This window comes from Monopterus albus, unplaced genomic scaffold (genome assembly GCF_001952655.1).
Source record: "Monopterus albus unplaced genomic scaffold, M_albus_1.0 scaffold96.1, whole genome shotgun sequence".
In the NCBI taxonomy this organism is placed as follows: Eukaryota; Metazoa; Chordata; class Actinopteri; order Synbranchiformes; family Synbranchidae; genus Monopterus; species Monopterus albus.
Genome location: NW_018127976.1, coordinates 1,808,789 through 1,832,985, shown reverse-complemented (window position 1 = coordinate 1,832,985; position 24,197 = coordinate 1,808,789). Strand labels below are relative to the sequence as shown.

General features: G+C 40.4%; 1 protein-coding gene across 2 annotated transcripts in view; it reads left to right on the top strand.

The window, feature by feature from the left end:
- The window catches only part of ca10a (carbonic anhydrase Xa), a 514,312-nt gene that overhangs the window by 217,390 nt on the left and 272,725 nt on the right, over positions 1-24,197 (top strand). The gene's annotated exons all lie outside the window — the stretch shown is intronic.

Genomic DNA, 24,197 nt, shown 5'->3' with positions numbered 1-24,197 from the left:
CTGGTTGTTGTTTCAGTGCTACTGCAGTTTGATAAAAATGTGTTTCCATCGTCAGTGCTCCTGACTTCTGGTTGTGTTGGCAGACAATGTGAGCATAATTGTTGTGTTTTTGTTAAAAAATACCGTCAACTTAAAGGCTTTACTGAAGGAATTCTGCAGCCTAATGGGGACTTAGTTGAGCATATTGTTTATTATTTTCTCCTGTACAGTTGTGTACCAAGAATAGTGTGTATCAGGAATCTGTTCAGTCTTGTGCCATATGACGGAAGGTAATTGGGAGCCCAGATGGGCTTCTTCAAAAATGTACAGTTGCACAGTGAGATCAATGTTATGATTATTTTATTTATGTATGCCAGCTGTGAGTACTGGATTAGACTTAGATAATGAGAGAGTGTATAGGATGTATTGCAGAGTGCCACCTATGGGAGAGCTGTTCTAGTGTCTTCACCTACATTCCAAAATAGGCCCATATTATGTCCTTGGTCCTCTGTTTGGTCAGATTTTGGTCTTTATTGAAAGAAAATGAAATTGTGGCTCTGTCTACACTAGAAGGCAATGAAATATGTAGGGCATGCTGCAATTTGAGTAGTCCTAATATATTTGCTCTCTGGTATAACTTCTTGAAATAAAATTAAATGTAAAAATTCATCCTTTTGCAAGGGCTCTCCTGCTGCTCAATCAATGACTCCACTTTGAGAGCAGTTGCCCTGCAGTGAGTCCCCTGTAAGGACATCAGTGGTAGAAGAAGTATTCAGATCCTTTACTTCAATAAAAGTAGAAAAACCACTCTAGAAATATTCAATAAATTCTTTGAAATATAGTCAAAGTATAAAGTAGCAAAAAATAGAAATATTAATTAAGAAATATTACCTTAAAATTATATTTAAGTAGAGTGGTTACTTCTCACCACTTGACGTCAGTCATATTTGGACAGTTTTCTTGCAATTGCAATTATTTTAGGCCACGATCTGCTAACCCCTGGCCATACTGTAGCTTAACCTCTTACTCTAAGGTGGCATATTTGAAACCTATTAAAGCTTCAAACACTGCTTCAGGTTTTATAAGTGGAGATATTCACTCAGTAATTGACTGCCATGAGCCTGTGAACAGAGTTCCCTGTAGACCTCCCTCTTCCATCTTATTGGTTAGTTTCTAACACTCTACTATAGTTAAAATAATAATAAAAATAATAAAAAGAGAATTTAAGGTTTTATATTTTTTATAAAGTTATCGCATAGCAACAAGCAATAATGCAAAACGCAAGATCATAAACAGCTAAGAATGTTTGATTCACTTACAACTCTACAAATCAAAAAAAGCTATTTTTAATTATTAATTTAAGCTCTTTACTCTAATTAAAATTGTCATCATTGAGCTCTCACAAGCTCAATAAAAAGTCAAAGATTTTCTCACTTATCACCAGTTACTGGTTGGTTCAAGTTGATGGCTGTTGAATGTTGTTGAAAATCATAATTCTAACACTGGTTCTAGGCAGGGACTCGTGCATTTCTTGCTGAAATGTGGATTCTTGCTGAACAGTTCAGGCATCCCTTGTTGTGTGGCTCTATCTTCTTTCCATCCCTCCTTACAGGCCGGGCTGGCCTGCAGTAGGTGTGTTCCCGGCCTGCTTCTCTGGGCTTTCTCGGTCTTCTAGAACTCACAAAGCCTCCGGCAGCAACTGCTAAATGCCATACATCTTTGAACGTCTTCTTGCTTTCAGTCACTTGAGGCTGGTATTAAACTAATAGTTATTAATATTTATAAATCTGACAGATAATTAGGGTGCCAATCAAGAATTCTGAAAATGTGCTGTTTTACTAGACTGAATGTGCTGTAGATAAGTAAAGAGAATAAGAAAATAAACATACACTCATTCATCATTTGTCTAGATTTTACAGACAACAAGTACAATTGTTTGAATTCATCTGGTACTTGTCTTCACCCACAAAAACCATGTCCAATTTTATCTCTGAGAAAACTTCCCAGAATCCAAAGGCCCTTTGGGCCTCTTTTACTTTATCCCCATCTCTCTCTCTCCCTCCTTTCTCTTCAGAGGACTAACTGTAATCTGTTGTCTCTCCATCTCTCTGATCACCTGAGCTGTCAGCCAGTAAACACAAAGCTTCCTCTTGTCATTACTGATTCATCTCCGCTCTGTCTCTGGCTGTTTGGCAGCCACTCAGCCTTAGCCAAATACACTAAGCAGGCTTCCACCTTGCCACCTCAACACAGAGAGAGTTTAAGCTCACTTTCTGCCCAGGAGGAAAAGCACAGACAAAGATTAATCCTCCCCTCCTCCTCCTACACACACATGAAAACTGCAGAGGGAAGATTAACTTTTGTGCTGCCTTGTATTATGGTTAATGAATAGGATATTCAATTGATCTTTGAAGAGAAATTTTAATTAATGATGTGGAGACATGCAAGGCTATGCGTGGTGGATTGAAGGAATCACAGTTATTAAAAAGGCACTATTAATTGAATATTTACACTGCAATAGAAGAGCTGCAATTACTTGAAGAGATTTAAATGAATTTAATCATTTTGGATTTCAGTCCTCACTCTCTTTATGGAGTGTTTTGCACATTTATGAATAGTACTTAAGAAACAGGATTAAAGCCGTCCCTGGTAGGCTAGTGGTTAAGGCGCAGCGCTCTCACCGACTGCAGGTAGAAGAAGAAACAGCAGAAGTACTTTCACTCTGATGAGAATAATCGCATTCCCAAGTTTGCCCCTACCGGCCAGCCAGCCAACCAATCAGCTATAAGCTTGATAGCAGGTGTCTGGTTTTACTAGAGTGTGTACCTGCATGTGAAGCTATCTGCAGGTTAGTGCTGGTTCCACTCCTGTTTTTTTCCAGTTTCCAGGTCAGATCACTGCAGATGTTTGCAGGCAATGTTCATGTTCATGGACCCACATAAACTAGTCACAGGGTTCAGCATAACAACAACAACAACAATATTAATAATAATAATATTCTTCTTCTTCCGGCTGTTCCTAATAGGGGTAGCCACAGCGAATCATCCTGTTTCCACCCAACTCTATCTTCGGCATCTTCTACTCTCACCCCAATTAACTTCATGTCCTCTTTTAGCACATCCATATAGCTCCTCTTTGGCCTTCCTCTTGACTGGCAGCTCCATCTCCAAAATCCTTCTACCAATATAACCACTATCCCTCCTCTGCACATGTCCCAACCATCTCAATCTGGCCTCTCTGACCTTGTCCCCAAAACAGCCTCCTGGTCACTCCTAAAGAGAACCTCAACATCCTCATCTGTGCTACCTCCATCTCTGCCTCTTGTCTTTTCCTCACTGCTACATATAGAGTTATGGTACAGAGTGTAGGTCTCACTACACCTTTCCTTTGATTCTTGCTGACACTCTCTGTTACCTGCCTCTTCATCTCTTTCCCACACTCCCCATTGCACTGGACTTTTGACCCTTCTTGACCTCAGTCCCTTGTAACCTCACTGTTCCACTACCCTCCCTCTTGTTCATACACATGTATTCTGTCTTACCACGACTGACTTTCATTCCTCTTCTTTCCAGAGCAGACCTCCACAAGAAGGGACTCAAAGCCGATCCTTGATGTAGCCCCACCTCCACCTTGAACTCTTCTGTCTGACCTAAAGCACATCTCACTCCTGTCGTACTCCTCTCATACATATCCTGAACTACTGACGTACTTTTCTGCCACTCCTGACATCCCCATACAGTACCATAGCTCCTCTCTCAGCACTCTGTTGTACGCTTTCTCTAAATCCACAAAGACGCAATGCAGCTCCTTCTGACCATCTCTATACTTCTCCGTTAACATTCTCAAAGCAAAAATTGCATCAGTAGTGTGCCTACTGCTCACATAGCTATACTGCTGCTCACAGATATCCACTGCCTTTCTTAGCCTAGCTTCCACTACTTTTTCCCATAGCTTCATTGTGTGGCTCATCAACTTTAAAGTTTAAAGTGTGTGCAGCTGAATGATTATGAAACATTTCTTGTAACTTGTTCAACCCTGACTTTTGGGTCTAGCACACATGTGACTTGTGAGTGTGTCACATTTTTACTCCTGTTATCCCCCCCCCATCCTAGCAGTCTTCTTTGACACCTCTTGTTGACCTAATCCAAACAGTCTAAACTTGAAGTTGGCTTAATTGTTAACACTGCTTCAGAGAGAAAGGGGTTTTCTGGTTTACAAATGAGTAAATGACCTGACAAGTATGAATCTGCAAACACAAGCTGATGTTCAGCTGTGAAAGGTGAAGAAAGCATTACAATAACATAAATATTCAATTATGCAAATTACAGATTCAAATTAATTACACTGAAGTTTGGGCTGGATGGACCTGTCACAGTATTACAGAAGGGAGTGGGGTCTCTTGCATGAGAATTGTGATTACTATCGTCTGACTGAACCCCATTCTCACTCACGGCAGGCTTGAATGCGAGATTCTGCTCCTGTCTGGCTCCACGAATAGCTCTATGTGTAGCAGCAATGTCGAAGTCAGCATCCATGGCATATCCATCTGTGGGCCTGAATCTCAATTACAAACTGCTCAGCAGAGGAATAGATGAAAAAATTGTGTGAGGAAGCCAAAAGGAAAGGCTCAGGGTATGTTGGCCCAGATTACTTAAAAATGTCACTGTAGGTGTGTCCTGATGGTTCACTTAATTACAAAATTTAATTAAAATTTAAACTGAAAGTTTTTTTTTTTTTTTTTACCACATATCATTTAACAACAAGCAGCTGGTTGAAGACAGATGGCTGTTTTATGCTGTTCCTTCCTTTTATACACTATAAAATTAGTTCTAAATGTATCAGTCTACTAAAGCACAATAAGGAAAATGTGACTCCCCCAAAAGTCAAAAACATTTCTCCAACTTGTGACATTATTTCATCAGGGGGATAAACCTTTGCGACACCTCAATTTTCAAATTTCACGATCAAATACAAATACAACATTTATAAACCACATGATTTGGCATTTTTTATGTTTTCTTCTTTCCCATTATTCTTAATGTTAAGAATGCAAAGTAATCATTATTGTGCGTTTTCCAGCACCATGGAGGCTTGGAGAGCAGTGCAGAGTGAAACCATTTTATTATGTAGACCCCCCCTGTGTGAAAATGTACACTTTTGTATTCCTGACTGTTAATTGTCTGTTTTATTTTCTGTTTTACCAATGTGAGAAGGAAAACCAAGCCCCTTGGGTGTGTCACAATGTGAACTTAAGGTGTCTTGTTTTCCGCAGCTTAAATGAAAAATGGCAATTCTAAATGTATTCAAATGTATACAATTCACACTGTGCATGAAGAATGTTTGTTCTTATTCTATTTTGTTTTAAGGCAAGATTGTTTTGCTGATCTTTGTATTTAAGTGAAGTTTACTGTGGTCCCACGCTTCGATAGCAATGGTGATGTCAAAAATTGCATGCATGCCGGTATCTTTATTAAAATGAATTAGTGCCAAAACACCCTTATCCATGAATCATACAAAAACAATCAATAATGGCCCGATTTTATGCATGATCCATGTTGATAAAGATACAGATACATATACAGTTTATATGGCAAAATATGTCAATATTTCAGACTGAACCCCCGAAAAAAAATCACAAATCATGTTTTCAGGGGAACTCATGTCTTATGAAGGGGAGCTGAGCTCCCCCTAGTTCACCCATACTTTGCACCATGCAAACACCCTTTTCCTCCTCAAACGAGATCTCAGATGACTGAGCAGGTATTCAGACTGAGTCTGGTAAAACGCAACTCCCTGCTGTGCTTTTTGCTGTTTGGGGGTGAGTTGACATGAGTGACTTCATTCATGTTTCTAGCCTTTGAGTTCCCCTTGTATTTTGGTTTGCCATGTTGCAAACATAGCCTACTCTACCTTAGCACAATTTTAACACAGTAGATCTGCTGATAGATTAAAAGCACAGTTTAACATCCAGTACTATTTCCTGATTGTCCTCTGTACATAATCATGTCTGATCAATGCAGAGCCTTTGCTGGAAGATCTCACCATCTGGTCCGGTGAAACTTGAACTAGATCCCACTTTTCTGCCGCATGGGGTTGTGTTATTCCAGCTGCAGTGAATATAGTTCCCCTAAAACTAATGGAGAGGGCTGCATTTTTTCACACCTTTGAAACTTAGCCTGAACATGGCCCAACAGCTGCCATGCTGACAGTAGCGCTGGAAATTTTACACCTGCTTCATTTCCCTCTGTCACAGCTGTGGCAAATCAGATGATGAGAATAGTTGTATAAATTTCCATTTGCTCCTCCCTTATTTTTGCGGCCTTGAATGGGAACAACTTAAAATACATAGTGGCAATGTAGTACTACGCTACTTTGTGCATTTGGTCTCATGCAATGTCTCTTTATCCCAAAACCCCAATGCAACTCTTTAGTAAATATGAAAAGTTTCAGTGTTTAGGTGCTACAAAATGAGCCATAAAAATCCTTAGTAAATATTAAATGATCTACTGTATGTAAACTTGTGTATGTAATCCAGTCAAACTTTTCATCAATTTTACAATAAATAATGTATAATCAGACCAACTCAGTCAATTTCATTAGTCCTGATGGAGAATTCTTTTCAAAGATGAACTGCACTGGACTTAATTTTCAGGTCAGACTCTAATGGAATACATTGTTCTATTTTTAACTACTGGAAGTATTATTTTCCGTTACATTAAGTGATCCACAACTCAGCCAGTGACTTGTGTGCCGGTCCCAAACCCGGATAAACAGAGAGGGTTGCGTCAGGAAGGACATCCAGCGTAAAAACGTGCCGAATTTAAACATGCGAATCATCACGGTGAACTCCATACCAGATCGGTTGAGGACCCGGGTTAACAACGACCGCCACCAGTGCTGTTGACCTACAGGGTGCTGGCGGAAATTGGACAACTGTTGGTCGAAGAAGGAGAGGAGGTAGAAGGATTCGTAGACAGAGAGAGAAGAGGAAAGGCAGGAGTACAGGTCTGAGAATAGGGACTCTTTACGTTGGCACAATGACAGGGAAGGGTAGAGAGCTGGCGGACATGATGGAGAGAAGGAAGGTAGATATACCGTGTGCGCAGGAGGCCAGGTGGAAGGGTAGCAAAGCGTGTAGCATTGGAGGGGGATACAAACTGTTTTATTATGGCATGGACAGGAAGAGAAATGGGGTAGGAGTGATCCTGAAAGAGGAGCTCATGAAGAATGTTTTAGATGTGAAAAAAGAGTCAGACAGGGTGATCAGTTTGAAGTTGGAAATTGAAGGGGTAATGTTGAATGTAATCAGTGGTTATGCTCCAAAAGTAGGCTGTGAGTTAGAAGAGAAGGAGTGAGTTAGCTGAGGTGATGGAGAGTATTCCCAGAGGGGAGAGAGTGGTGATTGGGGCAGACTTCAACATCCACGTTGGTGAGGGGAACAAAGGTAATGAGGAGGTGATGGGCAGGTTTTGTTAGGGCCACTCGACAAACAGGTTAGCGAGCGGAAAAAATTGAGCGGACCCAGGCGGCTGGCTTCGGTGCAAGCAGTATTTTATTGACAGGTGATACGATAGATAATATTTACAACAGTATGGGTATGGTGAGAGATGGCCGGGTGTAGATCGACGGTAACAGGAACACAGTCAATGGGCAGATGAATGAAGAGGTACCTGGCTGCGGCCTTTGGGATCACTCCTGGGCTGGTCGTGGTGAGGCGATGATGGCTGTGAACACAGGGATATGGAGAACAGAGATAGGTGAAGCGGAGACTGTACGGCTGTGGTTGGTGGTGCTGAGTATCCAGGGTCCAGAGGAGAGGTCCGAAACAGAGGGAGGAAAAACTAAACACGGCAGTGGGACAGGAAAAAGACTGGCAAAACGACACGGGGAAAAAAGAGCAACAAGGTTATGACAAAATACAGGGAGAGCAAAAACAACAAGGGGGCCTGGCGACAAGGATTGAACTGGCAAGGGAGTGCACGGTGAGTGGAGTATAAATAGGGAGGAGATAGACAAGGCACAGCTGGGGATAATCAGGAAAGCGGGGCAGGTGAAACAGATAGAGCAATCAGAGTGAGGATGCAAACTAGCGTGAGGAAAGGAGGAGAGGAAGGTGCAGCCGGGCAAACCTGACAGGTTTGGTGTTAAGGGAAGAAACCTAGAAGGACAGACAGTGGTGGACTTTGTTAAGAGGATGGAAATGGCTGTAGCTAACACCTATTTCCAGAAGCGGGAGGAACACAGAGTTACATATAAGAGTGGAGGTAGGAGTATGCAGGTAGACTACATTCTATGTAGACGAGGCAATCTGAGAGAGATTAGTGACGGCAAAGTGGTGGTAGGAGAAAGTGTAGCCAGACAGCGTTGGATGGTGGTGTGTAGGATGACTCTGGTGGTCAGAAAGAAGAGGAGAGGAAAGACAGAAAAGAAGACCAAGTGGTGGAAGTTGCAAAAGAAAGAATGTGTGGAATTCAGACAGAAGTTGAGACAGGCTTTGGGTGGTCAGGAAGAACTTCCAGATGTGTTAGGTTTGCCCGGCTGCACTTGTCTCTCTCACCCCCCTCACTCTGCCTCTCTCTTCTAGTCCCTGATTGCTCATAATTTACACCTGCTCCTCACTCCTTGATAACCAGCTGCACTTCATTAGTCTATCCTTACTTATACCCAGCTCACCTATCACTCCCTTGCCAGTTCGTTCACATTCTCAGGCCATCTCTTTGTCACTCTATTTGGATTATTATTCGTTTGTTGTTTTTTTCTCCAGTATTCTAGTCCCCTTATTATTTTTGTTTCCTGGTTTTTCTCGTTATGCTTCTCCGTTTATAGTCAGCTCTTTTACCCTGCACGGACTGCTATTTCCTCCGGACCTTGTCACATTTCAATCTTTCCAGACAGGTCGATGCACAGTCACCAGTTGTCTCCATCTCATCACCTCTCTGCCTGTGTTTCTTCAGTAGCCACCATCGCCCACCGACCAGCCCAGGAGTGACCCCGCAACGCAGCTCGGGCCATCTCATTCCTACTCCTCATTCCTCTACTCCTGCTGCTGGTCGACACCCGGTTCCCCCCTTCATCATCATAATCTACTGACTTATTAAAGATAGAAAAGAAGACCAAGTGGTGGAAGTTGCAAAAGAAAGAATGTCGTGAGGAATTCAGACAGAAGTTGAGACAGGCTTCGAGTGGTCAGGAAGAACTTCCAGATGACTGGGAAAGTACAGCAGAAGTGATCAGGGAGACAGGTAGGAAGGTGCTAGGTGTGTCATCTGGAAGGAGAAAAGAAGATAAGGAAACATGGTGGTGGAACGAGGAAGTACAGGACAGCATTCAGAGGAAGAGCCTAGCTAAAAAGAAGTTGGACGTAGAAAGGACTGAAGACAGTAGACAGGATTACAAGAAATAGCAGCATAGAGTGGAGAGGGAGGTAGCCATGGCCAAACAGAAAGCATATGATGAGTTGTATGCCAGGTTAGACATGAGGGAAGGTGAGAAGGACTTGTACAGATTAGCGAGACAGAGCAATAGAGATGGGAAGGATGTGCAACAGATAAGGGTGATTAAAGACAGAGATGGAAAGGTGCTAACAAGTGAGGAGAGTGTGCAGAGAAGATGGCAGGAGTATTTTGAGGAACTGATGAATGAGGAAAATGAGAGGGAAAGAAGGGGGAAAGAGGCAAATATTGTACAGCAGGAAGTAGCAAAGATTAGAAAGGATGAGGTGAGGAAGGCTCTGAGGAGAATGAAGAGTGGAAAGGCTGTTGGTCCAGATGACATACCTGTAGAGGTGTGGAAGTGTCTAGGAGAGACAGCAGTGGAGCATCTATCTAGTTTTAGTGGAAGCTAGGCTAAGAAAGGAAGTGGATATCTGTGAGCAGCAGTATGGCTTCATGCCCAGAAAGAGCACTACTGATGCAATTTTTGCTCTGAGAATGTTAATGGAGAAGTATAGAGATGGTGGGAAGGAGCTGCATTGCATCTTTGTGGATTTAGAGAAAGCATACGACAGAGTGCCGAGAGAGGCGCTATGGTACTGTTTGAGGATGTCAGGAGTGGCAGAAAAGTATGTCAGAGTAGTTCAGGATATGTATGAGAGGAGTATGACAGTAGTGAGATGTGCTGTAGGTCAGACAGAGGAGTTCAAGGTGGAGGTGGGGCTACATCAAGAAGACTGTAGCAGTGAGGAAAAGACAAGAGGCGGAGATGGAGGTAGCAGAGATGAGGATGTTGAGGTTTTCTTTAGGAGTGACCAGGAAGGACAGGATTAGGAATGAGCACATCAGAGGGACAGCTCAGGTCGGCTGTTTGGGGAACAAGGTCAGAGAGGCCAGATTGAGATGGTTGGGACATGTGCTTAGGAGGGATAGTGGTTATATTGGTAGAAGGATTTTGGAGATGGAGCTGCCAGGCAAGAGGTCAAGAGGAAGGCCAAGATATATGGATGTGCTAAAAGAGGACATGAAGTTAATTTTGGTGAGAGTAGAGGATGCCGAGGATAGAGTTAGGTGGAAACAGATTATTCGCTGTGGCGACCACTAATGGGAACAGCCAAAAGAAGAAGAAGAAGAAGTGAGCCACAACTGGGTTCCTGGCTCTATGATAATCCCTCCAAATACTACTTGTGTGAAAATGATTCACAGATGGGTTGAGACAAGAAACACGGTCATATATTCCTGCTTTGGTGATATCCAGATGGCATCCAGTAGCCTGTCTGCTTGACATGCTGAACCTTTCCAAAATCAAGACCCAAGAGAAAATCCACAGAGATTTTCTAGTGAAATAGATTGGGTCTAAACACAGCACACACACCAGGCCACCCTATAGACTTTCATTTTTAAAATTGATTAATTTTGCAATATGATGAAAGCCAAAATCACCTATGGGCCCATAATGCCTACAATTGTTAATAAAAAGGTTAGTAGGCTACAAGCCCATCTGATGATGAGGCCATGGATTTCAAAAGGACTCAAGCAAAGTACGGAATAACATGAAAGACGACTCCTGACACAGTCATGGCGCAGGAGCCAGTCCAGGGTCAGTGCCAGTCTATTTAGGAAAAGACAGGCAACCCATTTTGACAGATACCAAACTTTTTATTATTAGTATTATTTCATGAAAGAAAAACTGTAACAGAGACCAAATACATGTAGACTAATTTACATACTGTCACAAGCACGTGCACATGGACTTACAAGCTACAGTATAATGGCCAACATAAGACTAAGATCTGCATTGTTTGGACTTTCTTTGCTTGTAAATACTGCTTATTTTTGTTATACTACACAGTCTTATGCTGGTTTACTGTTTGCACACTGAGAGCCGATGTACCAGAGTCAAACTCTTCGTGTGTCCAACACACCTGGCCAATAAAGCAGATTCTGATTCTGATTCTGAAGATGCACAGGTAACTGTTTTTCATGTAATACCATGCTGAAAAAAGCAATAATGTAAAACAAGCCAAATTAACTGGTGTCAAACCACACCAGGCATCGTATGCATAATCATACAGCCATATGTATGTGCTCTGAGGCAGAAACGTAGCCACTGTTACAAAAGTGCAAATTACAGAGGCCTGAAATTGCAAATGTACAAAGCAAGACATACATTTTCATATTTATTTATTTATGGATTTATGTAGAAATCAGTACCAGAGCTATGGTTACGGTTGCTAAACACGTTTTTCCAGAAAGAGAATTTTGGAATGAAGTCATGTTTAAAGAGCCCATTCTTTTCCTTGTGACATTGTAGATGTCAGAAAACAACGGTGAATTTATCATCTTAGATGTGACCTAATCCTCAAAAAATTGTGAATATATGCTCTAGTATTTCTATGCAGAAGCAACTTGGTTTATACACATCTCACAAACTCTTGTTTACAAGACTGTTTTTATAACAGTATAAAGTCTTACATGATAAATATAATTAAATATTTCCTTGAATGGGCAGGCAGTTGTGCATTCTTGTGACCTTGCCTGCACTAGATACGTCATGGTTGCTGTTGATTGAACAGCCGTAGCCTGTCGCAGTCATAATGTATTTAGCATAAATTGCGCTCACCATTTATAATTTGCACTTGTGTGTCATCTTGTGTAATTGATTGGTAGCTACAAATACATGAATCTTTTTCCTCTAAGCTATTCATTTAATATGGAAACTACTACAAACACACTGGCCATTGAAGACATTTTTTCATTCCCGGACCACCTCTCCCAACACTGACAGGCCAGGTCTGTGATATTCTGGGACTTTATAATTTACAAATTAAGCACTGTTTCACACCCTCTGAATGTGTAGTTTCTAGCTCCAGCCGCTGTAATGTCACTTGAATTTATCCTGTTAGTTGCATTATGGGAAATGTAGCATCTTGGGTTGAGTTGCAGTAGGAACTGCCAAAATGTAGCAGAATCATTCAACATCAAGGCTTTTCAAAGCTGTGTCCACTGTATTTACATACAGCTTGCATGGCAGTTGTCATGTCATCTCATCTTACATAGCAGCTGATGGCCAACCCAAGGCTCCCTGTCAGCTGGATAAGGTGGATGAAAGCCCACCTGCTCCATCACTTCTCTTCTTCATTCACACGCTCCTATTTTTCCTTTATCTTTTTCTCCCATAAGCCAATTTTCTCATCTGTCATTTCACTCAGATCTCTAGCGCCTACTCCGACACTGATGTAGAATAATGACAGTCTTGTTTCAGTATGGAGAGATACATTTTCTCATTGTTTTTTTGTATGAATCCTGAAGAAAAAAAACTTTACTACCTTTTGATAGCACTTATTTCAGAGTAACCTGTTGTGTCTTTTCTCCACAGCTGTGCACAAAAAACAAGTTCACAAGCAAGTTCTTTTGTTCAAATCCACTTACTTAATGCAATTGTTTTGTGCCAAAAACATTTTCCATTTCTGCTAACACCAGTCTCTGCTGTCAAACAGTCAGTCAGTGACTTGCACTTCAGAGGCTGCCATAGGTGGGATCATCTTACTGGCCACAGGGGAAATTCATGTATGGTTGTTTGGATGCACTAAAGATGTTCGTATCACTCATAAGAGAATATTGTTTTTTGTAGTTTTGCTGACCTCTAATTATCTGTCCTACAGTACTGTAGGAGTACTGTACTACAATACAATACTTGTTTTTACACTATGTAATAAAATAAATAAAAAATCTAATAATTCCTTTAGGCTATCACTGCCCCTGCCAGTTTCTTTGTTGAAGCACCTTACAGATCCATTGGAAGCTGCTGCTGTCGGGTATCATCCAATAAAGTATGTGGTGGTGATGCTCCATGGAAATCTGCAGCTTTAGTATCAGGGCCAATTTCCAAATGTATAACTTAAATAAGACTTAGACTGTGAAAGCGCTTTAAGTGTGCTGTAAAAGCATAGAAAGGCACTATATAAGTATAAGACCAAGACCATTTACTTAGGGCTCTATTTTCCTGCAAGAGAATGCAGTGCTAAACTCCAGGCACTTGACTTTGACTTTTTTCAGAAAGTCAAAGCCAAAGAGCTTGAGAAACCCTGCTCATTCTACCAGCATGAGAGGGGTGGGGTGGGTAGGGGGTATTATTATTATTATTATTCATACTTTGACCACTATATATTAGAGCCAAATATTTTTATTTTATTAAAGATTTTTATTATTTTTATTCTAACTTTAGTTACTAGTTACTTTTCATGATCAGATTAATAAAAAAATATAAGACCTTATTGATTTATGGTGGAAAGTTCACAAGCTATCCAACAGTAATTCAAAATAAATGTGCTTGTATAATATAAGCTTGTGATGTACACAATAATGCAATAATATAATGTTATTATAATACAATAAAATGTGAACAAGAATGCGAAATATGTCATTCTACATGAAAACTTTACTTTTAGCATACACACATAATCAGCATACACACAGCCTCAACTGTGCCTCTCCTTCCATCTCAGCTTAAGCGCAGTGCACAACAATAAGTAGAAATGCACCTGAGGAAAACTGCATAAGGACTTGGAATGAGGCAATGCAGAAATTGCACTAGCAGGAAAACAGAGCCCCTCATCTTTATTCTGTTCCCCTGTGTACTGTGACTCCTTTAGTTTACAAATGCCAAAAATATATCTAGCTGATTGGAGCCTGGAATATTCCCAAAGAACAGTGCTGCAAGTGACTGAGTGGTAGAGCAGTACAAAACAATTAACTACAGCCAACAGTTTAAAAGAATGATATTCATACTGACAGTACAAAGCGATGGTGTCCCTGTCCAGAGCGCCCAAACACTACAAAACATTATATTAAACACTATAAGAAACCACTGAAAGAAATGTAGGTAATGTGGTAATGTAGGCTTTGCTTTCTGTGTAAATTATTCATTTTCTACTTTTTTCAGACTATTTTAGGCCACATTTGCACTGTGCAGCTGTTTAATGTTAAAAATAAAATAAAATGGCCTGATCTCACCAGAAAGTGGCACATCTGCACATTTTGAGATTTGCACACTCACAGGGTAATTTGGAAAGTTTAAACTTTTATTCATATTCTAACAATAATTTAATTTTGTCAATTTATTTGGCATTTGAATTAAGTAGCCAAAAATATAGTATTTTTGCTGCTATCATATCAGATTTAGTATTGACTTGGTAAGATACAATATGAAAGGATTTAGATGGAGAATTTATAAATCACCAGAATGTTGGCATGATCGAGCCCTTTGATCACAATTCTGTATTTGCAGAATTGAATCAGAATCAAGGATCTGAACATGGCTATTCCTATTGCTATTTTTATTTCTACTTTAATTACAAGAACCTGTAGATTAAAGTCCCAGGGGGATGTGCTGTTTCTACTAGGAAGACAGTGCATTTCCTGTATTAAAGTTCTTACATTTAGTTGCTGCCATAAAAATCTTGGCAAACCTCTCCTCACCCATAAAGTCCTTTATTTATTGCCTGTTCCCTAAGTTGAATTTAGTGATACTGGTAGCATGATGATGCATTTGGCAATGCTATCGAAGTTGTAAAGATGCACTTAAGGGGCTGACACACTGCCGGAATGGTATTACGTACGAACGCTGCTGCAATGCTAAAATAATGACATTCCCAAAATGTTGACCTTATCTCAGTTTTGAGGACACAAATTGCTCTTATAGGCATAGGCATTCAGTACAGTACAGTAGTACATTGTTTGTAAGAATGTTAACACTGTTATATTCTTTTTTTAGTATAATATGTGTGTGTGTGTGTAGAAGTGAATCATTTACTGCTTGCAAACCAATGATGGTAAGATGATGTCATGGGGTAGGACTGGATAAGTCTGACTTCTTCCTACTCCATTCAAGCATGTACTAGGTATAAGCAAATTGATATTGGATTAGCATTTGTTGGATATGTGTAAAATTATGTGTGTTGACATATCAACTGTCTTTACATGCTTGAAAGAATAAATCAAATCAAATCAAATCAAATCAAAGAGCTTGAGAGACTTGTACTGTCTACCAGCATTGGTAAAAAAAATTCTGGTTGCTTGTTTTTGCCAGTATGATTCAGTCTGAATCTCCTGAACACCTCCTCCCGTACTTTTGCATTGTCCTTTTGCTACACTCTTCTCCCTTTGTCACCGACATTTTCCATTTTCAGAATAATTACTGTTACTCTATCAGTCACTGCTCCTGTGGTGTGTTAGTGGATAGTAATTTTTCCATCCCCTTTATCAGTTCACTCATTTCCCATTTTATAAGGCTAGCACTGACGTAGATTGAAATACATTGCAGCAACTATCCAAATCCAATTGCATGTTCATCTTTTTCAACCATTTTGCACAAGCCAAAAGGGATTCATAATGCCTGACGGGTTTATCTCTGCCAGAGTTTAACTATAACTGAAATGTTATGTTATGCCTCTCTAAATGCACATCCACTACAGCGTTATCTCCTTTCCCTGTCTGTTTATGCAATCGACCTCACTTTGCCTGCTCCCTTGAGGCACTCTCAGTGTAGTGAGGAACTAAATATGTAAAAATTGGAGACCACATTTTGTACTGGCCCTAACAAGCCCTTTTTGCTATCACGATGACTTTACTATGCATGTCAACTTTAATATTTACTCTGCAAGATGTGAATAATAGGCCTCAGCAACAGCTCCAATAGACTTTTCTAGTGGATAGACTGCCACGCTAAATGGTGCTATGTTTTGTGATCATGTAGCCTTTTCAGGGCAAGAGAGCAATACTCAGCTTGATTAAGATGTGGATACTGAGGAATTGTAATATTGGTTTTTTACAGGAATATATCAACATAGTATTTTTGCCTAGTTGTAGATGAAGCCAGATTGCTCATCTTCCCAAGCTTTTTACATTAAATTTGCATTAGAACTTATTCTTACTTCTTCTAAAACAAACCACATTTGTGTATTCAGATACAAAAGTTAAGTTGTAAAGTTAATCTGGTTTCCATCTTAACAGTTCCTCTACTTTCCCATCCAACCAACACAGAGCAACATCAGCACAAATTGTATTTCTGGCTTCTTATTAAATGTAATCCAATATTCACTCTCTTGTTCATTCTGCGATGGTTCCTCAAACTCGTGAGAAAAATGTCTGTCTCTTTAGCTACTAAATGTTCCAAAAAAAGAAGCCATGAAAGTTATCTGTGGACTATGAGGAACAACATGCCAACTCCGCACAGAACCTTTGAGTGTTCTGCAATGACTTGAACCTTGAACCTTTTTGCTGTGAGGGGACCCCGCTAACCACTGCCGCCCATGTTGGTGATGTGAATTTTTTCATTTCTAACTTGCTGCTTGGAGTAGAGCAGACTTTTCAATTAACAGGATCTTGCCTGTCTAAGAGGGCTGCTCTCACTCCCATCACTAAAGTCCTTCAGACCTGAATTTAATACTCATCTCTCAGTGAGTGTCTGTATGTATGTATGTGTGTGAATGTGAAAAACTGCACATTTATGTGTGTCTAAATGTAGCCTGCCAGCTCTACACATCTCCTGGCCGGGGGGGTGAAGGACAGGAGTCAGAGAAAAAGCGAGGGACCTCAGGGTGGATGTGATCTCATTGCTAATGATGGCCTGGTAGATTCATAGCATTCAGAAATCTGTAGTTCTGCCCTGCTCCACTTCCTGTCCTTGGATGGCCTACACCTGTACTATGTCTATAGCGCTATACATTGCAGCACATTCAAAGTGTTTTCGCACTAGTTGGCCATTCACCCATTTGTACTCCCAAACATTGACATATTCACCCACTGGTGTTATCACCGGGAGCAACGCACTTCGATATGTGGACTGGACAAGCCGGGAATCAAACAGCTAGTATTCCAGGTTAGGAGATGACCTGCTCTACCTAACGAGCCACAGCTGCAACATCCCATAACTCGGTTTCTTTGGCCTTTATGTCTATCTTTCTATTGTTCTAACTGCTTCTGTCTCTCTCTTTTTTTATATCTGGCTAACACTGCTTTTCTTGAACACAGAGTACCCATTTGCTCATTGTGTACAGTGTGACTTTTGGCTTCATAATGCTTTTGTTTGATACATCTGTCACTGGGTTGGTTACATCAATAAATTTGAAAGAAACTTTTTCATCTTCTTCCTGCCTTTTTGTTGTTTCCTCGAGCTCTGCTTCTTTGAACAGGGGGCATTTCAATGTCTCCTGAAGGCACTCCTGTTGTTCCTTTGAGACTTTTATTTGAAAAGAGACAATCTGTCTTATAGCTTCCTGCAACTCTTCCTGTAGGGTTAATTCTGACACTGGGTCTTTGAAAGCCAGCTCTGTGACCTCTGACTCTTCATGACTGCCTTTTTAGGCTTCTGCTAGGCTCTCCCCGGGACCCATCTTTACAGCTGACACTAACAATATCCCCTGCTAGAAAACAAAGCAATTAAAGTGGGATGAAATAATTGCAATATGCTAATTTACATGCTACACTGAACAGCATCTGTTAGCTACCTCTTTATTGTAACTGGTTTTGGGGTGTAATTGTTCAATGGATCAGCAGCTGCACTTCAGAGGCTGCCATAGAATGTAGAAGAGTCGGAGGCAGGCACACATACTGTATGTATGATGTTATTGGTACAAAGATAGAACAGATTCATTCATTTTCTGGACTACTTGGCAAAGTCACAGCCAGTGTGACAGACAATGTATCAAATCTTGTTAAGGTGTTTAAAATGTATCAGCCTGTCAATCTGGAGTCAGATTTTGAACTGGATAAAGAAGAGAGTGATGAGAATGTCATCACTAAGACTAATGGTCAGTCTACACTTCCCATGGAATAACAAAGATGCAACAGGATTTGTTAGGTATAGTAACTGGTAAGGTAAGGCATTAAATATGCTGCTAAATAATTAGTAAAGTTGTTACTTATTCAGTGAGTAATGTGTAAAGAGCAATTATACAGTTTTTAAGTAACTTGCTCAACATTGCTCCTTGACAAGGAGAGTCTAATGTAGGGTTTATTAAGTTTGACCCTTATTTGGGACTACAGATCAACTCTTTCAATTTTGACAGGTCTATTTTTACTACCTTCTTCAACTTTATGAAAGTAAGAAAGAAAGTCACTTTTGGCTTTTCCCATTTTTAGGGGTCGCCACAGCGAATCATCACACTGACCACTCGCATGTTGACATTTGGCATGTGTTTTATGCCGGATGCACTTTCTAATGCAACCCTGATTCGAACCTGGGGTGCAGTGGCAAGAGCACTGTGCCTTAACCACTAGCCTACCAGGGATGGCCCAGAACTTTATGAAAGTACTATGCTATAAATTGTTGGGGTACTCTTTTACTAAGATTAGAATTGGTCAGGTTCCAAATAATGACATAAATCGTAAATTTCTTTGTATAATAAATATTGGATTTTTTTCTATCTGTTGTCTGGTAATGTCGTTCATGCTGTGGTCATATAGCAACTGTTTTCTTATTGTATAGTAAATGCAATCATCAAAATAATGATGATCAAAACTAGAAATAATAATCATTCCATTGTGTGTTTAACCTTGACCTTTAGCTTTTTAAGCCAGCATGAATCAGAAGTCCTTTAACACTTCTCAGAAACAAAATGGAAAGTGAACATCCACCAGTGGGCATCATGTGATATGAATGAAAGCTACAGACCAGTAACAAAAATAGACCTTGTGGTGATATTGTTTTCTCAAATGATTACACAAGATTTAACTATCCAAATTTAACCATTTAACCAGATTTAACCATACAAATGAACAAATGTTACCCATAATGTATGACTGACTTTGTGCCCTGTGTTACCATTGCTATGCTAATTAAGTTTGCTGTTATGACAATACAGTAGATCATCAACTTCAAATATGCATTTGCTTGCTTCTTGTTTAAGTTATTTTTTATATTAGGGAGTTTTGAGCACATGCATATTTTAAGCCATAGCTATTTAGTAAGTGCTTTTAAATGTCAAATACATTTATGGATGCAGGTCAAGACATTCTTTTACAGTCAAGTTTTGCCATATATTTTCAAAATACCACCACTGCCACTGTCAGGGCCCATGTTATCCATGGTGCTGAAAGGTGTTATTAGTGTTTACTGCCTTGCCAGCAAAGAAAAATATTCAGCAGGTGATTGGGCCAGTAAAATGCAGTGGTACTTGCTGTTATGCAGAAAACTGGCATAGGCACCCAGTGAACATATCTTTTCCCCACTGCCTGCTGAGATTAGAAACAACCTTGGATTGCTGCGCTGTCATCTCTTCCTGTGGAACCACTCAGAGAAGTGAATACGGTTGTGCAGATATGTATTGCTAATGACAAACGAAAGACAGGAAGTTGTTAATTTCCTCTGTTCCTCCCCTCCATCATACCTTAAATCTCCTACAAAAAGGGAGCATATTTTACCTTCCAATTTCCACAGACACTAACAGATTTTACCATCCCCCATGTCTGTGTTCTGCATATCATATACAAATTAGATAAGTCATTTGAGAGATAAGCAGCTACAAGAAGCCTTTATTATAATCTGATGTTAGGAATTCATTTCACATGTGAAACTATTTTGGCAAAAGAAAAGGCTATTATGGGCAAAATGTGACATTAGCCAAAAGTGATCTCACCCCTACAGTGTTTTGCTTTCTGTGTTGTACACGAGCAGCGAGCTTCTCTTTGTGCACTACATAGATACAGTGTGTGTGAAGTGTTAGCAGTTTGCAGAATATACAGTCCTCTTCTATAAAGGAAGGCTTGAAGATCACAGAGATGTTCCTGCTCCTTGATGTTTGCGTAGTTCTGCCTTTTTTCTATAATTCGTCAGTAATAAAGTCAGCTCTGCTTCGCAGTTTTCCACAGACTACCAAAATAAAACTCAACTTGTTTCTAAACAACATGGTATAACAATACCTACTATACTGACACTATAGATTGACCTGAAATTTGGCTGTGATGTTTGAAGAATAAGAGTGAGATCAGGCATGTCACTGAGGTTGTCAGCCGGGAACACATAACACATTACATTAGTTTACATTGAGGCACTTTACATATTCAACATCACGCAGTGTGTATTTAATACGCATACAAAAGATGTTGGGGGGGCATGACATGCAGGCTGCCATCACATTCAGCCCTTTAGCAAGATTCTCTGCAGTGAAGCAGGTTGGTAAGAAATGGTGTGTCTATACCCTAAAGCACTATGGCTTACACTGAAGCCAGTGTCAACTGTGAAGCACTCTGCTCCATTCCTAATTAGATCAAACTGCAGGCATGAAGTGTGTGTGGGTGTTTGTGAGAGATTTGATTTTAAAAGCACCATCCACACAAATTATACAAAATTATAATTAAAAACCACACAGTAGAGATTATCTCTAAAGAAAGAAAAAAAATGTCTATGTTTATCAATGGGGCACTTACACAGGGATCACCAGCTGCCTTTCAGTATAAAATCTGAGCCAAAAACCACAACCCACCTCAGCTCTTTAACCCCCATCATAGAATGCAGATTGGACATTTTAACACACATCTGGTAGAGCTGCTTCTTCCTGGCATCATTAAACTCATTTAAACTAAGTGCTGTAAAAGAGAGGTGCTGCCCTTTCCCGTTCCTGCCGATTACCAACAACCAGATTGATCTTCAGAAAGGTTCTCTACCATCTCTCTTAGTGGCCCAGGCAATGATATACAGACCTCTTCCACAGTATGGTAATAAGTATGGATGTGATATTTACTCATAATAATGATGATATTGATCATATCAGATAATTCTTTAGGAAGACCACGAGTTAAAAAGCTGTTTCAGGCTCCTCCACAACAACCCACTGAACCTGAACAAAGGCTTCTCATAAAACCACATTCTTGGTGGTTTCACTAGGTAGTCTTGTGACCTCAAAAACTGCCAGGCCCAAGTGTAAAAGGGTAACAATCCCATAAGATACACCTACTAATCCTGTAGCAAGAAAAGGTGCTTGTCATAAGTCAGCCGTCCAACTCTCCACAGCAACAACCAAGCAATATGCATCCAGCTGGCACCACAGTCACAGAGAAGTCTCTGGGTAGCCTGTATTTGGAATGATATCCTTGAGCATATATCAATAAGACCTTGTCCACCTTCAGCTAAGGGCCTGCTGCCCTAGTCCAGTGGTACCCTGACCAAAAGAAATTCACAAGAGTCTGTTGTATCTGCTCAGTGAGGTGCCTCGGTGGAGGAAGGACAATCAGCCTATGCCACAGAGTTGAGGCAACTAAGTTATTAGGAACCACAACTCTACCCTTCTATGACAGCTGGGGAAGAAACTATTTCCATTTAGGCAACTTGCCACACATTTTCTCCTCTACACCTTCCCAGTTCAATTTCTGATATTGATCGGTTCCTAAAAACACCCCTAACACCCCCATACCCTCCCTCCCTCAACCAGAACCCCCAGGCAAACTAGGTGCTGTTTTTCCCCGCCAGCCTTTTGGGTGTGCAGCCTTACCCTTCTCCCAATTCACTCATGCAGGCTTTTCCATACAACTCCAAACTCTCCACAGAACATGACCTGTTAAAGTGTCCTGAGATTACTTTTGTTGTGATTTGGCACTATATAAATAAAACTGAATTGAAAATTGAATTGAACTCCAAACAATTTTTAAGTCAGCCAACACCTCTGAAAGAATTTTGTAATGTACACACAAAAGTGAGACCAGCCTCCAGTTTTTAAAAAGTGCCAGATAACCCTTCTTAGAAATCAGAGAGATGACTGCTTTCCTACATGATGCTGGCAGTAAACCCTCCTGTAAGTGTTACTGGCGCCAGCCCTAGGGGAAGCTAGGCGGTAGCAAGTGGCACACAGTCAACGTGGTACTGTGTTGCCTAAATGTGTGTTCAACTATGGCTGTGGATAAGGAGAGAGGACATGTTAACCAGGCCATAGCTTGTTTAATTCTGAAACATAATAATCACCACAATCTCACAACATACAGGAAATAATACAGAACCCATGACTGAAATAATTAATTAATCCAAAAACCACAATAAGATTTGTAACTAAATTCATAAAGTGCAAAAATGTAATACATAATTGGCAATACGCAATAATTAAACAAAATAATATAAACTTACATTAATACACTCACTCCTAACACTCTAATCCATGGCATATCTCCCCTCTCTCGTCTCTCTCTACACACATGCACACACTGCGGTCGGCCACATCAAACAAACACCAAATGGCGGGTAAAACATCTACATAAACACTAGCATGGTGTGCACCCCAAACCTGAAATTGACTCTTTACATTAACTTAAGACAACTTGAATATTCATACATGTCACCAAGCACTTTAGAACATTACAATGCCCGAAAACTGCTTCAAATACACACTTACATACTGAACCATCCACTACTGAACAACTGTGAATTTGCGGTAAAAACAGCACTAATTCAGCAGCACCAAAACACTCTTTAAACTAACAACAAGTACTTAAAATAATCACAGCATGTTCACAATACCTTTGCTTCACTCTAGAGTGAGTTAGAACCGTTTGAGTAAAAAAAAAAAAATCACTTTTATTGACATACCTGTGGATAAGGAGAAGGACATGTTAACCAGGCCATAGCTTGTTTAATTCTAAAGCTTGCCTGCACTTAGTCTTTCCATTCTCCACAGTTGTGCCACAGCACCATCTATCAGTCCGGAGGTGTATAGTGTACACAAGCTTTATGAAAGACACAGTGATAAAACAAAAAATATAGGGGGTGTCTGTTTAAATGTAAAACTTAAAATGTAGCGTTTTTCAACCTACTACATAAGCACTCCAAAAAGTACCCGATGGAGATGGAAACCCAACAGATTCCAAAAACATTTGTAGAAGTCAGGTGAAAGTCCATCAATTCCAGGTGATTGCCCAGAAGCCAGCTGTGTAACTGCTGCAGCAAGTTTGCCTATGGTGAGCTCAGAATCCAGTGCAGCTCTCTCACCAGTTGTGGCAGCTTCGCAGAACTTGACATGTCATACTCATCTTGGTAGGTAGATAGGTAGGTACTTTATTGATCCCACAGTGGGGAAATTTCTGTGTTACAGCAGCAATAGAGAACAACCAACATAACACCATAAGAACAGACACCACCATAAGAACAGACACATAAGAACAGAACTTCATAGAAACACGGGAAAGAACACAATGAGGACACAGCTGCTGTGACTTGTAATAGAGCCTCTAATTCCAAATTCATTTGCTGTAATTTTTTTGCATCTAAATTCTCTTGACTAGGTAAATTATTTTTAATATCCTTTATTTCTTGTTTTAATGAGTTCATAACATTCTTTATTTTAACTGAAGAAAAAGCAGTATACTGCTGACAGAAGACTCATGTGAGCCTCACCCAGTTCCCTCTGTTAGGGGGTTTTTCCTACCCATTGTCCCAGAGTGCTTGTTCAAGGGGGATTTTTTGGGACTAATAGTAAAATCTAGACTTTACTTTGTAAGGTGTCCTGAGATGACTTTTGTTGTGATTTGGAGCTATACAAATAAATTTGAATTTAATTGAACTGTTAGGACCGATTGGCCCCAAAAAACTGATAATGAGACAGAGGGACTCAGAGGCTGGACTTGGACTCTGGGTGAAAGAAACTTTATTAGGAATAATTTATAAAAGGTACTTAAGTGTTGGCGATGGCCGGTGGAGCAGGGCGTGGAACCCAGAAGAGAAGTGCAGGGTTGAGTGGTACTGGAGGTCACTGGGGCTGTTAGGCTGGGAACGCTGCTGCTGGTCTGTGGAGGGAAAGCAGG